Here is an 18,127-nt window from a genome sequence, read left to right as displayed (position 1 = left end):
GTTCGGTCGCTACGTAGCGACCGAGCGGGACGAGCGCTCGAACGCTACGTAGCGACCGAGCTTGGCTTGAGCTCGGTCGCTACGTAGCGACCGAGCATGACGAGCGCTCGGTCGCTACAGGTTGGATGCTCGGTCGCTACGTAGCGACCGAGATCGGCTCGGACTTGGTTGCTATGTAGCGACCGGACAGCGTGTATGTGCGGTAGTTACGCAATGACCGAGCTTGGTTCGTTTGCTTTGAATCTTCAAAGATACTTCTTCGTAAAAACTTCGTATTGGTTATTTTTTACGAAAATTATATCTTTTTTTTACTCTCTTTCGGAAATGTGATTTCTGAGGGTTTTCGGGTGATAATTCTATCGTGACCGTTTTTGACCCCAACAGTTAGCCCCCCAGCCCGTTAGGGCCATGCATCGTAGGGTCCTAGCGTGCGGTTTGGCATGTTTGGAAAGTTAGGCGTGTTGGATGGAATTAATATCCGAAAGTCCGAGTTTGAATAGTAAATTATCATGCCTATAAGAAGGGAGATAACCTGCTTCTAGCTTTTCACTTCATTATCTTTTCAAAGTTTAAGAGTGAAAAGATCCTTTCAATTTTCTCTCTCTACCATTGAGATATTTTCCTTTCCCTCCCTGTTGAGAATGTCTCAAGGGATTTTAGGAAACGCTCAGCCTATTATCTTCAATCGCGAAACTGTCTGTGACCAACGCGGTGAGGTTGTTCAAGAGATCGAGTTCGTGGCACACTCCGCGGACCCTGCCGAGGCCGACGCACATTGGGTGGCTTCGCGCAACGTGGAAGAACCGCCTCCCGAGCCGTGGGTTCCCGTGAGGCCCTTTTCGGAAAGGGTTGTCGGGAGACCGAGCAGGTGTACCCTCCCATTCCTTGGAACCGTACGCAGCTTCTGTCGCGTTCCGGAAAACGTGAATTTTCGATTACCCCTCGAGGGGGAGAGGGCTGACCAACCTCCCGAAGGCTTTTTTACTTTGTACGAGGAGCATCTGATGCGTGCTCGCCTATGGTTTCCCATTCCGTCGGTTATAGTAGAGTTTTTGAACCGTTTGGAAGTTTCGATAAGTCAGATTTCTCCCCGCGGTATAAAGCACCTTGTCGGGTTGCTAGTCTTGGGGTACGAGCGAGGCATATAGCTCACTGCTGAATATCTCGATGCTTTCCTTACCCTGTCTCATGTTGGGACCGATCGTCTGTACGGTTTTAGACCGCGTACTTTTATGGAAGTCCTGAAAGGATTCTCTCAGGGCGATCGTGGATGGAAGAGTTGTTTTTTTTTACGTTAGATTGGATCAAGCCTCGGTTTCCGTGGAGTGCATTTCCTCGTTTAGGCTACTGTGGGGGGTAGGAGGTAACGTGTTGAATAACCACTCGTTGTTTTCTTACCACCCATTTTTTACCTTATATCTGAACTATGTTTATTTTGTAGTGCACAACCCCATTCCTCCTTTTCCGGAAGATCTGTGCGTCGTCCGAAACCTTCTCCATGGTGGCTCGCTGTTTTGGGGTTATTTCTCTCCCGAGAGGGTCCGTGCTGCGGTCGACACTCATCGATCTTGTTTCAGCTCGTCGATTGATGATGATATGGGGGTGTTTTTTGAAGATACCTCCTTGCCTGCTGTCTATGCCACTGGGCAGAGCAGTGGTCGAAGGCCGCCCGACGCTGACGATGATGCAGAACCGACCGTCGAGGATCCCGTCTTTGGTGGGTGAGAAGGTAGCGATTGGATGGACTGATCCTTTGAGTTTGATTATCGTTTATCTGTTTTCGGCCGAGTGTGGCCTTTTAAATTTGAATTTTGCTTAGGCCTAGATGGCCGTATTTGTATTTACCGGGACTGGCCGTTGGTGGCTTTGAATCCCTTACCGCTTTACGCGGTTTTATATATATGATGAATGTTTCATTTCAAATTTTCCTGAGTAGGTTCGAAGTAAATATGAGTTGTCGTCTCATATTTAATTCCGATGAGACGTTCAATCTGTTGGTTCGTTCGTGATTTTCGTAAAAAATTACTTATCTTTACGATTTTCGGGAACATTGAGATGCGAACCGATAGACATGGTTTAGGATCTCGTATCATTTAGATATCATGTCTTGAGATGTTTGAGACCAGAGCGTTGGGTTTAGGGCAAGATCTAGGTTTACTTTCAGTTAAGGTTTGTGCGGTGACTAGCCGGCTATCGTTTTTCCTGTTGCGATTTCTTCCTGACTCACACCAATTTAAAGTCCGCGATAGGTTCTCGGCTTATATGACTTGTATGGTACGAATCGAGCATCTTCTCAGAGGCAATTTTTAAGCCAACTGGGAGTGCTAAACCAAAATTTCGGATTTTTGTTGTAGCTCGCTTTCGTCCTTGTGTTGGACGTTTTTGAAGATCAAAAGAGTGATCGAATTGCGTTTGTTTAAGACGGCTGGCGTGTTCGTCAGGGCCAATCGACGAACTGGGTGTAAGGTTTTGGTGGTCGCGTTCGGACAATTTGTTCGTATTATCTTCGAATTTTAACTTTGCGACGTCTCGCAGTTGTTTCGAGGATTATACGTGTATCTTTGAGTGTTTGAAAAATGATAATTTTACGATTATGGGCCGGATGAGGCCGCCGACAAGAATCTTAACGTTTCCAGGCGTGTCCGGAAAGTTTTTGCGTTTAACTGAAGTGTAAACGTTTTCGATAAAAAGGAGCAACGTAGATTGTAGTAAAAGTTTTTGAAGTTTCTAAAAACTCGATTACAATAATGAAGATTTTTCTAAATGGGAGAATACGAGTATACGCACCCACTTCCCCCCCTTTTTAGAGAGGGGGATAGCTGAACTCGTCTTTTGACGAGCTGCCTACGTACCCCTTTCGAGGATCAAGCCATCTCGTAGTTCTGCTTCATGCCGAGAGTGTTTTTACTCGGCGGTAGACGTCGCGCTGTCCGCCTTGACCGTGTTGATCATGGCTGGGTCAACGCTATTTTCCGGATGTTCCGGTTGAGTTGTAGCGTGGGCTTCGGACTCGTGTCGAGTTTGAGTTTCGATGTCCGATGCGTTTGCGTCGGTAGACGATTTTAATTCGTCTTTTCTTGGGGCGTTTTTGGCCGAAGATCGATCTATCTTCGTGCGTTTGCCGTTTGCAGTTGCAGAAGTCGTGATTTGCCTTAACTTGTGCTCTGCGAGGAAGCATAGCCGCGACTGTTTTTGGCATCTCCAGATAGCCGCGACTCCACTTGGGGTCGGAAATTTGAGACCCAGGTGGTAGGTCGACGGAACTGCCTGCATGGCGTTGAGCCATGGGGTTCCCATGATCACGTTGTAGATAGCGGCGACGATTTTCGTGATCTCCTTGGCCATGACTGGCAACTGGATCGATCCAAGAGTCATCGATACTTCGCCTGAAAAACCCGTGAGCGGTTTTGGCGTCAGAATTACTTCTCCGAGTTCGATGCTCATCCGCTTGAGAGTGTCGCGGAAAATTATGTTGACCATGCTTCCCGTGTCGACGAGTACCCTTCTGACTTCTTAGTCTCGTATGACGAGATCTATGACGAGCGGATCGCAGTGAGGTTGATCGATGCCGCCGGCTTCCTCCTTTGTGAAGGTGATCGAGCAATTTTAGGCATCTCGGAGAGGAGACCAGGTAGGCCAATTTGCACTCGACTCTGCCTTCCGTTGGTAAGCCTTGATGGCCGACACAGTATCGCCAAAGTATTGTGATCCTCCGATGATCATGTTGACTCTACGACGATTGTTATCATTCCCCTTGTCGTCCGGCCTCCTACCGCGTTTATCCCCAGGCTGGTTTCGTTGAGGGGATTTTTCAGCGGGTGGGTTTCTGTCCGTCTTTGGAGGGCGATCAGAGTCGAGGATGAGATCCTTGACGCTGGTTACTTCCGAGAGCTCTCCAGCGAGTAGCTTCACGGCCAGCCTTGCTCCCAAGACTTTGCAGTTGGTCGTGGAGTGTCCTCGGGACTGGTGGAACTCGCAGAAGGTGTTTTCGTCATACCCTTGATTGCGGGTCCACGTGTTGCCCGTGGTTCGGCCTTGATCCGAATTGATCGCATAATTATGTGCTCCTTGGAGATCTTCCCCCTCGTGATGGACGTACTTGTCGTTACGAGAGTTCTTCTTTCTCGCTTTCGGATCCACGTCCTTCGAGAATGGTCTTGCCGCCTTATGTTTTTGCGATAAGACTTTAGTTTCTTCCTCGACTATGATGTAGTCTGTTGCTTTGTGGAGGGCGTCCTGGATCGTTCGCGGTTTGTCGAGGTTATCCACTTTCTGAATTTTGACTTGTACCAGAGCGTCTTTCTCAGCGCGTCAATGGCCACTTTGTCGCTTATCCCGCTGACCCTAGACATTATCAGCTTGAACCGGCTGATAAACTCGCGGAGGGGTTCGTCTTCCCTCTGGGAGAGACTCCAGTGATCGACATCGGAAGTTTCTCTGTCTATCAACACAGAGTATTGTTTGAGAAATTCCGATGCGAGCTGTCGGAAACTCCCGATGGTGTTGCGATGGAGGCGTGCGAACCATTCTAGCACCGCTCCTTCCACATTTTCGACGAACAGGCAGTAGTAGCCGGCAGCTTTTTCGCCGTCCTTCAGTCTTGCTTTTCCCATCGCGATGTGGAAAGCATGAAGGTGCGCTTTTGGATCGGCCATACCGTCATACTTTGGTGCTTTGATTTTTCCCGGATCGGATACCCTCATGTCCGAAATGAGACTGGTAAAAGGGGTCTTTCGGGCTCCTTCCATCAGTCGATCGATTTCGGGGGCAGCACTAGTAGCATGATGGATTTGAGACTTTACGGCTCTTACTTCTGCCGCAGTCTTGGTGATGTAGTCGCGAAGATCGCGGATATCCGATGTCTCGTCAGTAGATTTCCGAGCCTGTCGGCGTTTACTGCGAGTGAGCTCGGTTTGCTTTTCAGCCAGCTCCTCTTGTTCGTTCCAATAGGCGATTTCCTCTTCTTCCGTCATTGGTTTTTCGAACGGGGAGCTTTCCCGAGCAGATCGGCTTCTGGTCCTTCTTGGATGTCTGTCGACGTCCTCATCGGTGTCGTTGGAGACATCGCTAGGATCCAGGTCAATGCGTTCGGCTTTGTTATCCTCCGAATCCTTTGCGGGAGGCGGAGGACTTTCAGGGTTCCCCTTTTCGATGGGAGATTTCTTGCTAGGGTTTTGACCCGAAGGTCATTCCCGCGCGACTCCAGGTCTGTCGAGTGGGGTAGCGAAGTCGAGTCTCTTCCCGCGGATTTTGGTGGTTCCGCGGGGATGGATTGCTCGAGTCCTTGCCGTTAAGGTTTCAACCTGTTTGGTCAAGGTACTCACGAGCTTATCCTGTTCTTCCGACCTTTTCTCATAGGTGGCGAACATCTTTTTAAACTCCTCAATCGCCGCGGCGTTGGCTTGTGCGTTGGCCGCGGATACGTCCGCTATTGGAGTGTGGAGATCGGTTCCGCTGCCTCCGTTAAGAGGAGTCTGCACGTTATCTGCGTTGTTAGTTGACATGTCTGATTGAGCGTGATGTGGCTTTTGCGGGTTAGATTGATCCGTATCCCCTTCCTTCTAGCGCCAAACTGTGGGAACCGAAATTCGCACTGTCGATTTCTGTTTAAATAAGGAAACTAGGAAAACCCTAATTTCCTAGAGTACCCGGATATCTGTGGGAACCAAAATTCGCACTATCGATTTCCGTTTAAATAAGGAAACTAAGAAAACCCTAATTTCCCAGAGGACCCGGATATCTGCTAATACCACACGTCAAGCAATCAGAACACGAGAATAACAACGATAAAAATAAGGAATTGAAAAGAGAGCAAAGAAGATCTTATTCCAAATTTGCGTATGAGCGTTTACAACAAGGTATAAGACTGGGCGCGAGAGGTGTCTGCGAGATTCATGGTTCTAGCAACCCTAAGACGGCTAAACCTAATTGAGTCGCAGCTCGAAATAACAAAAACGGAAAAATGCCTAAATTGTTCTAAGTGCTAAGTTTGCTCTGGAAAAATACTCCTTTCATGCTCCTCGCCTAGGACTTCTTATATACTAGCTCCAGGGTCGGTTTACGCTTTTACTCTTCTACCCTTAAGCCGTGATAGCATAAAAATGGAGATATTCCATTTTTCCCGATCTTCACAATTATCTTCAAAACTTCCGTATTTATCCGCGGAAACTTGACATTTATCATTCCTTGTGGACCAACCGTAAACCGTGCTGTGGTTTACGGGCTTTTGGATAAGAAATCGTAGGATGGGCCTCGAGTCGTGTCTTAGGTCCTTATGGGCCGTCTTCCGACTCGACACGTTTATTACGATTTCTTTCGATAAAGAACAAACTTTCCGTGGTTTTTAATCCGCAAAGTTTGATCGATGATTTAAAATAGCGGAAAACATAGACTGAGCTCGCTACGGTCTTCGGGTAGCGTTTAAAGGTTTGATGAGAATGCATGGACTGCTGTCGTATCGATGTTCGGAAGAGCCCGATCGCTACGCAACGACCAAATTTTGGCTCGAGCCCGGTCGCTACGTAGCGACCGAGCGGGACGAATGCTTGGCCGCTACGTAGCGACCGAGCTTGGCTTGAGCTCGGTCGCTACGTAGCGACCGAGTTGGACGAGTGCTCGGTCGCTACGTAGCGACCGAGCTTTGGCTCGAGCTCGGTTGCTACATAGCGACCGAGCGGGACGAGCGCTTGGTCGCTACGTAGCGACCGAGCTTTGGCTCGAGCTCGGTCGCTACGTAGTGACCGAGCGGGAAGAGCGAGCTCGGTCGCTACGTAGCGACCGAGCGGGACGATCGTTCGGTCGCTACGTAGCGACCGAGCTTTGGCTCGAGCTCGGTCGCGACTTAGCGACCGAGCGGGACGAGCGCTCGGTCACTACATAGCGACCTAGCGGGTTAGATGCTCGGTCGCTACGTAGCGACCGAGATTGGCTCGGACTTGGTTGCTACGTAGCGACCGGACAGCGTGTATGTGCGGTAGTTACGCAATGACCGAGCTTGGTTCGTTTGCTTTGAATCTTCAAGGATACTTCTTCGTAAAAACTTCGTATTGGTTATTTTTTACGAAAATTATATCTTTCTTTTTACTATCTCTTTCGGAAATGTGATTTCCGAGGGTTTTCGGGTGATAATTCCGTCGTGACCGTTTTTGACCCCAACATATATATTAGGGTCTTGTTTATTTTATTAAAATTTAGGAGATGTGAGTTATGGAAAACATGCAAGAAAATTAGAATTAAGCAACAAGAAAACGTCAACTACACGAGTTCGCCCTAGCTCGTTCTCTCCCAGGCACGGAGTCCGAGGCAGCCGCTCAACAAGCTTCCTCCACCAGCATAGCTCCTCCTAATCTCGAGCATCTCTTCCGCTGCCGTCGACGTCGCACACCATCTCAAAGGTTTCTTCTTCATCTCCTCCAATGGATCTCCCTGTAGCTGGTTCATCTCCTTCTCCTTGCTTGCCCCCTGAACCACCAGATGCAGAGCTTTACGTTAAGGTTCCGGTGGATCCGCCAGACCCTCCAGTGCCCCCGACCCTCCACCGAATCTCTGGGCCAATGCTTTTCACCGCCAGATCTCGTCACCTTGCTCCGCCTCTCTCCATCACAGTGAACAGAAAGATCTCCTACACCTTGAGAACAACTCAGCTACATGGAATTTCAACTCTAAATCCAAGAAATTAAGGGCTCTCTCGCTGAACCTAGAAGCCTATGTTCTAAGTCCAGACAACCTACACATCAGCTCCAGCTTGATGGGATCCGATGACCAGCGATTCAGACCCAGTTCTGGCAAAGTGTATTGGGTCAAGCATGGTAATGTGGATGTTCAAAGCTTTGACTTAACTGAAACACCTGCCCCTTCCCCATTTCCGACCGGGGTTCCTGGGCGCGGGGTTGAGGACACACATGTCTACTTTCCCGACATCTCCGTGTGTCCCGTTACTGGTCCCATGAGTTTCAGGTGCATTTCCTTCCTTACCGTCGACATTTCCACTTATAGTTCTGCAAAATGGGAGAGGGAAAAGAGGATTGAGTATGAATACTCAGTGAAGCGATTATAGACCAGTCTCCCCCATGAGCCTCTATACGGCTCAATGCGAAACGAGAACCGTCTAGTCACTACACCCAGTTCGATGCAACTTATTAGCTAGTTACTAAGGTTTCATTTCACAATATCACGCAATGTAATGAACTCAGTCTTCACTCAATTCATAAAATTCGGTTCATTAATTACGACTCCAATCATCCTAGAACTTTAGGACCTACACAGCTCAAGCGGACCATTCCTCCCCTTTTCTTGCTGCTTCCTGTGAAGTCGCCTGCCCTGGTAGGCCCGTCCCTAGTTCATCGGGTGCTGTTGCAGGCTGGGATTCAGACTACACGGATGGCTTGACTGAGGTTTGGTTTTTGATCGGTTTGGACAGATAGGACGGACGGACGATTGGCTAGGCGGCTGCGATGGAGGATTAGACCGGCTGATTTGTATCTGAAACAAAAGATGAACTTTTTTATGAGTTTTATGGATTTATATGAAGAACAAAAAGCAAACTATATGACAAATGATGAACTGAAGCAAATATGATTTTTATGGATTTTTATGATTCAAAATTAAATGATATGGAAATTGAAAACAAATCAAATAAGAAGGATAGAAAGATGGATGATGGGATCTTTGTTGCTGGACATGTGTCTCTCTCAACAAGGATTAGTGGTTGGTTAGATGACTGAAGATGGAATCCGGCTTGCTTGATATGTATCTCTTCCAAGCTGGATCGATGGATGGAGTGGATAGATGGATATGGATTGACTCTCTCAATCAATGGACGAACAGATGGTCTTGAATCACACAAGGCTCTCTGGACGTGGCTTTTTTAGGACTTCGTGAATCACACACAAAGAACTAGAGAAAGAACAACAAAGAATACACAACTTTGTTTTAAAAGAAAACCATTTCTTATTACTTTAAACATGATCAAGGGTGTCTTACAATGAACTATGACCTGAGCTTATATAGGCTCGACCTGGTCTCAAATACAACGTTCTAATACTCTAGAAAAGGAAAGAAAATACAAGAAAATAAAGCTGATGGTCTTTGTCTTCAATAGACTAGCCGTTAGGCTGATTTGCAGCCATTTGGAAGGTCTGATCTTGTATCTTGAAATCTTGTTTTTGTATCCACGAAATAAGGGTCTCTGGTTGTTGAATAAACTCACATTGAACTTGGTATCTTCTGGTTCAAAGGGAAAGAGCCGTTGGTCCTTAACTCCTCCAAGCAAGAATGAAACTGAAAAAGGCAAGTTACCCGAAATGAAGATCTTCTTATTCCCATGCTTGCCGGTGTATGGTAAAATCATCTAAGGCTCTTCTGGATCGTGGGATGTGTCCTCTGGATGTCTTGGATCGTGTGTAAGATTCCTTGGTTGATTAATCTTGGTTTGGAGATTGTTGACCGAATTGATTTCACAATCTTTCCATACTTGGCTCCTTATAACCGGTTCTGGGAAAATGGTTATATCTTCAACTTCACTGGGAATTTTCTCCTGATTCTTGGCTTGTTGGATCCACAAAAGATCCTCTTGAGATCCATAATTGAGTTTGGGCCGGGCCGCTTCTTGGTTTGGCTGATTTTCTCTTCTAAGGGCCAATACTCGCAAACGGATGGGCTGGGAAACCTCCAACTTGTAAAATTCATAACTTCTTCCTCCATGAATATTTTCTTGTAATTACAAGCTTCAGTGATGAATGGTTGAGCTGGTCGTCTTGTAAAATTGGTTTCATGCCAAAATTCCTTCTGGTGGTTGAGATGCACTTCTTTGAATGACCCTTGGTCGCGGGTAGCTCTATTGAGGCAGTTGTGGCAGTTATTGCTTATCTGGCTGAGCTTCGGTTCAGGTACGGTTTCTGTGCCCGCAACATTCCCTCCCCCTTGAAAAGGTTTCGACCTCGAAACTGTATAACCTGCACCAAGGTAGAGCAAGTCAGCTTTCATTCTCTTTTGGGAGTCTAAAGTCATACCTTGGTTGGATTTTGATTTAGTGATGCATAGTGCATCTGGTGGTTCTTTTTTGAACAGATAGGATAGGATAATGCCTCTGGTCCGGCCTGGTATGAACTTAGCCTTGGAAATATCTCTAGAATTTTCAGCTTTTGTTCCTCTCATAAACTCAACTTCTTTGGCAAAAGACAAGTGTGTTATGGCAGTCATGGAATATTCAACATATAAATCAGTTTGATGAGTTCCAATTTCAGTAGATGAAAATTTTTCTTGCTTCTTCTCTAAGTGGGATATAAGACAAGGATTATGGTCTACATAATTTTCTAAACATCCTAGTCTTTCTACCAACTTATCAGGGCATAATAAATTAGTATGCAAAATATCCAAATCATTGATTATCGAACAAGGAATAGTTGCACTTACCTGATTTGGAAGCTTGATTGGTGCATCCAATGGCACGGCCTGTCTGTTTGGTGACTGGTCTGGGGGTTCTTCCTGAAGTAAGATGCTACTGGTCGTAGTGCCATCTTCTCCAGAGAGGTGTTTAAGCAAAGGTGGCTCCTTTGGTGGTGCCTTGTCATCTTTCTTTAAGACCACCTCCTTTTGCTTCATGGGTTCTTTGCTAAATGATGTACCTGTGTCATACCTTTTGGGACTAGACAAGCATATCATGGTAGCCTTGGAAGAATCATAAACAGAGCACACTAATTTATTTAAATTATTTTGTACCTCCTCATGTGCTTGGACCGAAACATCTACTAGTTTCAATGGATTTCTTGTGGCTGGTTTAAGTCCTTCTTGTGGGTCTGGTTCAGGGATGATTTCTTCTTGTTTTAACCTTGAAACCACGTCCTCCTGGTCCTTATTTAGACCTGCATAATCAGCCTTTGGGCAAGACAAGTGCATTATACCAGAAGTAGGAAATTTACATACTAAGTGAGATATAACTTCACTAGTTGAATCCAAGTTAACTTCTAGTGAATTAGAAGTCACTACTAGCCTAGTTGGACATGTTACAGCAAAGTGGCCTTTCTCATGACACCTATAGCAAATGGATTCTACTGGTTTTGAAGATTTAGAAGACTTACTTGGTTTCTTCTTCTCATGGAACTTAGGCAATGGCTTTGTACATGGCTCTCGAGCTTTGGCTTGTGGAGTTGGAACTCCTTGCACGCCACTGACCCTTGCTGCTGTTTTATGCTCGGTTTCTCCCTTGATGATGAGTGTAGACTCCTGGTGTAGCTTTGGGTCGTGAGCCTTTTGAGCTTAGCCTTTCGATTTGGCCTTTTTGCCAATATCAGCCGCCTTGGTTCAAGATTAGTATGGACCCGTATCTGATTCAACAGCTCATCTCCAGCTCCTTTCACATATTCTTCATACAAAAGTTCCTTCATTTCTTGCCAAGTAGCTTCTGGTTCATCATAGGCAAGTCGCCAATAAGCATCTTGTTCCCACTTTCTAAAGGCATCTTCAGTGAGAGTGTCTTCGGCAATGGCTGTCTTATCCTCTTCATGGACTTGATTAGAATCAAACCAATGTTCCATATCTTTCTCCCAGCACAAGTATGCTTCTGGTCCTTGATGATGGCCTGCAAAGTTGACGTAACCAGGTTGATCATCATTTCTTCCAGCCTCACTTAAGGCTTCTTCCTCTTCAGCAATGTCTTGTTGAGAGTCTGGCTTTCCTCCATAGTTTTCCTCAGAGTTTCCTACGCTGGTTTGTGAGCCAGTATCGTCTTGGTACTCATCCTCCTGGTCAGAGTAAGGTACTTCACACTAGGGTATGCCTTCAGCATGAGACTCGTCTCCAACTTCGTCTTTAACAGATTGGAAACTTGCTTCTCCTCCATCAACATCTTCATAGACTTCTTCGGTTTTAGAGAAATTTCCTCATGCTCATTTGCCTCTTCTAAACTGATTTCAGAATCAGCTTCCTCTTGCCATGAGCCTTCCTGGTCAGCTTCAGGATCATCACCTTCTGTCTCTTCTCCATGGCATTCATCTCCTTTATTGAAACTAATATTTGATTCAGTTTCTCCCTCATACTCTCCTTGGTAGCTGGTATCTCCATGTGAGTAATCAGGTGGCTCTGGTTCAGGATATGCTTCAGCAGGGTCGTCTCCATACTTTGACATAGAGTAGTTATCATCAGAACATGACCCATCACAGCCATCCTCTTCATTGGACCAAGCTTGGTCGGTTTCATCAAGATCGGAGCCTTGGCTTGATTCATAAGAACTCTCTTCGTCAAAGTAATCTGTCATGGCTTCTCCCCTTATTGGTACCTTTCAAAAACAGAGAATAAGAGTATCAAGTCGTGGCTTAACAAAAGAAAGAAAGAAGAATAAGAAACAAACAAAAAAAATGGAAACTTAGTATTATTTTTTTTTTGAAAGTTTTGAAACAAATGGAAAATTAACTCCTAATTTTTTTTTTGTTTAACTTTATCAAGCAAATCTCAAAATCTATAAAATAAAACAATGGAAATAAATATTTATTTTGGTTTTCAATTTAAAAGAAACAAAACAAGAATTTTTTTTTTTAAATAAAAGATTTTATGCTTGATGCAAATAAACCGAAAAAGGAAATTGGAGCTAGACAACTTAATGCAAACAAGAGACAATTTTTTTGAGTTTTCTAAATGAATCAAACAAGATAATGAGCTATTCTTTTCGGGCCTATCTCTGGTTTTAAAACCAAGAACAAGCAATTCAAAATGGGACAGAAAATGCAAACACTATGAAAACTTTTTTTTTGTAGTTGATTTTAATTGGTGAACAAATGCAATAAGATATGATGCAAGGATAGATATCACCAGATTCAGGAGCTTGAGCTCTGATATCAAATGTTGCAGGCTGGGATTCAGACTACACGGATGGCTTGACTGAGGTTTGGTTTTTGATCGGTTTGGACAGATAGGACGGACGGACGATCGGCTAGACGGCTGCGATGGAGGATTAGACCGGCTGATTTGTATCTGAAACAAAAGATGAACTTTTTTATGAGTTTTATGGATTTATATGAAGAACAGAAAGCAAACAATATGACAAATGATGAACTGAAGCAAATATGATTTTTATGGATTTTTATGATTCAAAACTAAATGATATGGAAATGGAAAACAAATCAAATAAGAAGGATAGAAAGATGGATGATGGGATCTTTGTTGCTGGACGTGTGTCTCTCTCAACAAGGATTAGTGGTTGGTTCGATGACTGAAGATGGAATCCGGCTTGCTTGATATGTATCTCTTCCAAGCTGGATCGGTGGATGGAGTGGATAGATGGATATGGATTGACTCTCTCAATCAATGGACGAACAGATGGTCTTGAATCACACAAGGCTCTCTGGACGTGGCTTCTACAGGACTTAGTGAATCACACACAAAGAACTAGAGAAAGAACAACAAAGAATACACAACTTTGTTTTAATTGAAATCAATTTCTTATTACTTTAAAAATGATCAAGGGTGTCTAACAATGAACTATGACCTGAGCTTATATAGGCTCGACCTGGTCTCAAATACAACGTTCTAATACTTGATATCTTGCATATTTACATTGTTTTATCCATTCATCCATGAGCATTTTCATCATATAGATTAGGATTTAGCCATGTCTAGGTTGCATTTTGCATTCATTGTCCTTATTAGGTGTTGGAGTGCCACATGGAGTTCTTGGGGACATTTGGATGCATTTGGAGCTTAAAGGACGTGAAATAGGTGATCATTGGACGAGCAGAGCATGGGAGCGAGGTTCCGCAGCGACGTCATGAGCTCGCTCCAAAGAACCCCCCAGAGCGACTTGCCCAGAGCGACGCCCCGAGGTCGCTCGCATCTCACACCCCTCTCGGAGCGACCTCCCAAAGCGACACCCCGAGGTCGCTCGCGTCTCTATGGCGAGACGACACGAAGCGAAGCCTGGAGCGACCTCTCAGAGCGACCTACCAAGGTCGCTCCCGATCCAGAGCGACCCGTTGGAGCGACACACCAAAGTCGCTCGCGACCTCTCGCCCGGAGACACCAAAAATCGGCCCTGGAGCGACTTCCCGGAGCGACACCTGCAAGTCGCTCCGCGTTATTTTGCTGCCGAAAATCATGATTTCTCAGGGACCTTTTTGCAATTTATTTTGGACGTTTTGCACTTGGAAAACCTATGTTTTAAACATCTTTTGTAGCCACCAGGCAGATTATCTTTTGATCTATTGAGAAATACACAAAAACTCTCTGGAGAAGTTCATCTCTTGGATTTTGATTGTTATGTTCTTGTGTTCTTGTTGATTTCTTATCTATTTCTCTACATGATTAATCTGAAATCCAATATGGGTTTAAGAGGAATCATGGAGATTAGTGAGTAATCACCTTTTGAATTCATGGGTTAGGGAGATTAAGGGTGATTAGGTTAGAGCTAGGATGTTTTAGTGTAGATCATTCATATTTCCTTGCTAGTAGAGTAATCATAATGCATCTTCTGAGTTGGCCACTCAGTTGTTGATCCTTAGGTATTTCTCACCCGAAAGGTGTTCGATGAAATGCCCGAGACAACTCTCCTAGGCTTTTAGTATACTTTGCCAAAGACATTTGTTGTTAAAGATGCTAAGATAGCTAATAGACTTGTTAGTAATGATTGCTTTCATATTATTCAACCAAAGACATTTGATGTTTGAGATATGTTAGCAAATGAGCATTCATCTAGACATAGAGCTTGTTTAGAATTGTGTCTAGGCTTAAGGTTGATAGTTTGATTGATCATTTGCCATCCTTAGTTCGATACTTGATCACCCAAGGTCTAATCCCTATGCCCATGAGTTCTCTTTTCCAATAGTTAAGAAAGTATCGTTTAGTTATTCCTATTAATTAGTCATAGTTAAAAACCCATCTAAATCATTGGTTGCACTTAGATTAAGTGATTACTTGCATTCTCGGTGCTTTAATATCTCTCAGAACTGGTTCGACAATCTTTTATACTACAACATTTGTCTTAGGAGCCTTGAAAACTCCTAACATCAATACTCTAGAAAAGGAAAGAAAATACAAGAAAATAAAGCTGATGGTCTTTGTCTTCAATAGACTAGCCGTTAGGCTGATTTGCAGCCATTTGGAAGGTCTGATCTTGTATCTTGAAATCTTGTTTTTGTATCCACGAAATAAGGGTCTCTGGTTGTTGAATAAACTCACATTGAACTTGGTATCTTCTGGTTCAAAGGGAAAGAGCCGTTGGTCCTTAACTCCTCCAAGCAAGAATGAAACTGAAAAAGGCAAGTTACCCGAAATGAAGATCTTCTTATTCCCAGGCTTCCCGGTGTATGGTAAAATCATGTAAGGCTCTTCTGGATCGTGGGATGTGTCATATGGATGTCTTGGATCGTGTGGAAGATTCCTTGGTTGAGTAATCTTGGTTTGGAGATTGTTGACCGAATTGATTTCACAATCTTTCCATACTTGGCTCCTTATAACCGGTTCTGGGAAAATGGTTATATCTTTAACTTCACTGGGACTTTTCTCCTGATTCTTGGCTTGTTGGATCCACAAAAGATCCCTCTTGAGATCCATATTTTATTTTGGCCCGGGCCGCTTCTTGGTTTGGCTGATTTTCTCTTCTAAGGGCCAATACTCGCAAACGGATGGGCTGGGAAACCTCCAACTTGTAAAATTCATAACTTCTTCCTCCGTGAATATTTTCTTGTAATTCCAAGCTTCAGTGATGAATGGTTGAGCTGGTCGTCTTGTAAAATTGGTTTCATGCCAAAGTTCCTTCTGGTGGTTGAGATGCACTTCTTTGAATGACCCTTGGTCGCGGGTAGCTCTATTGAGGCAGTTGTGGCAGTTGTTGCTTATCTGACTGAGCTTCGGTTCAGGTACGGTTTCTGTGCCCGCAACAGGTGCGAACCGCCGTTGCAGTGTATTATGACCCCTTCCCGCCAAGACTCGGCGTGACTCAATCTTACCGGCGCCTCTAAACTTACCCTTCCATTTTTATCCGATGCTATGGCCCCGCATCTCCGCCATTTTTGAACGCTACGGCCCCCGCGTTATCTTTCTTTCCACCCTCCCCAGGTAATTTATCCCACCCTCCCCGGGTAATTTATCCCACCCTTCCCGGGTAATTTTACTAATCATTCATTCTTCTTTCCTTTTTCTTATCATTTCCTTTTCCTTATTCTTTAGACTCTTTTATACTTTCCTTTTTAGACGCCACCCATTCTCGGTGTCACACTCAATTCAGTAAACAACCATTTCACGGATGTCCTATCATTCATCTAATCAACCGGTTAACGTTTTCTATTAACCTACCTTTAATTCTTTCTAAGCATCCTAGCTTTCAACCACAATCAAGAATAGATCATCGACCAATCCATCACTCATCATTCAATCAACACAAGCAGTCCATTTACTGTCCTTAATCAGTATGAGCGTTCTTATGCAGTATGATCTAACAACCTAACATCAATCAGGATCTAAACCATCCTAATTCCTCATTCAACAATATAGAAGTACATGAACAAGATCTGGATAGAACACCTCACCTTAGCCTAGATCTGGATCTGAGATGCAAGTGAGATGAGATCTGAGGTCAACGACACCACACAGCTACCACCACCACTCGCGGCTGCTCACGGCGAGGAGAGAGAGAGGCAGCGTAGAGAGAGAGAGAGAGAGGAGAGAAGGAGGCGCGGTGAGGAGAGAAAGAGAGATGAGAGGCGGCGCGGTGGAGAGAGAGAGAGAGAGGAGAGAGAGTCGGTGCGGAGAGAGAGAGAAAAACGGATCGACGGCTAGGGTTTCCGGTCTCCGGAAATTCTCTGCAGGGCTTCGCTTCTAAACTTCTGATGAGAGGCAAAGGAGGTGGGAGCTTGCTTTTATAAGGGGAGAGGAGGGGAAACCCTAGGGTTTTCTAGTTGGGCTGTAGAGAACCCATTAGACTTTTAAAAAAAATTTGGGCTGGTTTTGGGGTGTTACAATTCTCTCTCTCTTATTCGGAATTCGTCCCGAATTCCAAATCTTCAGTTCGAACTTAACATCCCAAAACTAGGGTGAGTTTCCAAACACAATCAAGGGAAGCACGCAAAAGACGTCCTACTTGCTCAAGATCATTTAAAACCAACAATGAATTTAATAAATGAAATGGAGTAGGACTACAACAATAAATAGGTCCCAAGGTATCGCCAAAATCCGCGAATATCCTTATAACAAGAAATGAAAAGCTAAAACCATTATGAGAAGAAGAAAAACCGTGTCCTACTCCTACTAGCTGACTCAAGAATCACAACTAGCCACTTCGAACTGGAGACTTCTGCTCCCTTTCCGGCTTAGGACCAGCCACGCGGCCACTCCCGGTCGACGACGCCGGCTCCTCTTCCCACTCTGAGTCCTCCGATGGATCCTCTTCCACTTCTACGTCTTCCTCAGAGCTCGAGATGGCAACGACCCGACGAGTAAGTGTCCGTTCAGCCTCCATCGCCTGACCTCCATCGCCTGATTGGCCATCCGGTTCACCAAGGCGAATTCCCATGGTTCCAACACACCAATCAGCTTGCCCCGAATCTCCTCGCGGAGTCCTGCCTTATAGCACCGGCACCAATCCTCCGCTGACTTGGGCTTGCATCTTTTGGCTGACTCCAGGAATTCCTCTGTGTACTCCCGGACTGAGCGCGGTCCTTGCTTGACATGCATCAGTGTTCCACACCGACATACTCCGGTTATGCTCCTCAGACTCTCTGCATCAATGCTCGGAATCTTCCTTGGGCGTCCACGTTTCCTCGTTGGTACACTGTCCTCCATCCTAATCGGTCCAAGACCTTCCCTGGTCGACCCCGTCTTCCTTGGGCGCCCTCGGCCCCTTGTGGGCGGTGTCATGTCAACTTCAGGTGCAAACTGGAAAGTCCCCTGACCCTGGTACAATCCCTTGTACTCGGCTGCCCGCTGGAAATGGGGCATCAAAATCCGACACCTCACGGTCATCTCCTGGATGGGGGCGTTCGATTGCTCCGCGAAATCCATTTCCTCTTCGTCTGGGAAGAGTGCAGGTACCATATCACCCCAAGCGTCACAATAGGGCTTGCGGGCGTACGCCCTTGTCCCTTTTGCTCCATAGCGCATGCGTCTTTCTCCGAGCTCGTGATGCACTGGTGAAGACATCCTG

This window comes from Brassica napus, unplaced genomic scaffold, assembly GCF_020379485.1.
Source record: "Brassica napus cultivar Da-Ae unplaced genomic scaffold, Da-Ae ScsIHWf_874;HRSCAF=1240, whole genome shotgun sequence".
NCBI lineage: Eukaryota > Viridiplantae > Streptophyta > Magnoliopsida > Brassicales > Brassicaceae > Brassica > Brassica napus.
This window is presented reverse-complemented; position numbering follows the sequence as displayed.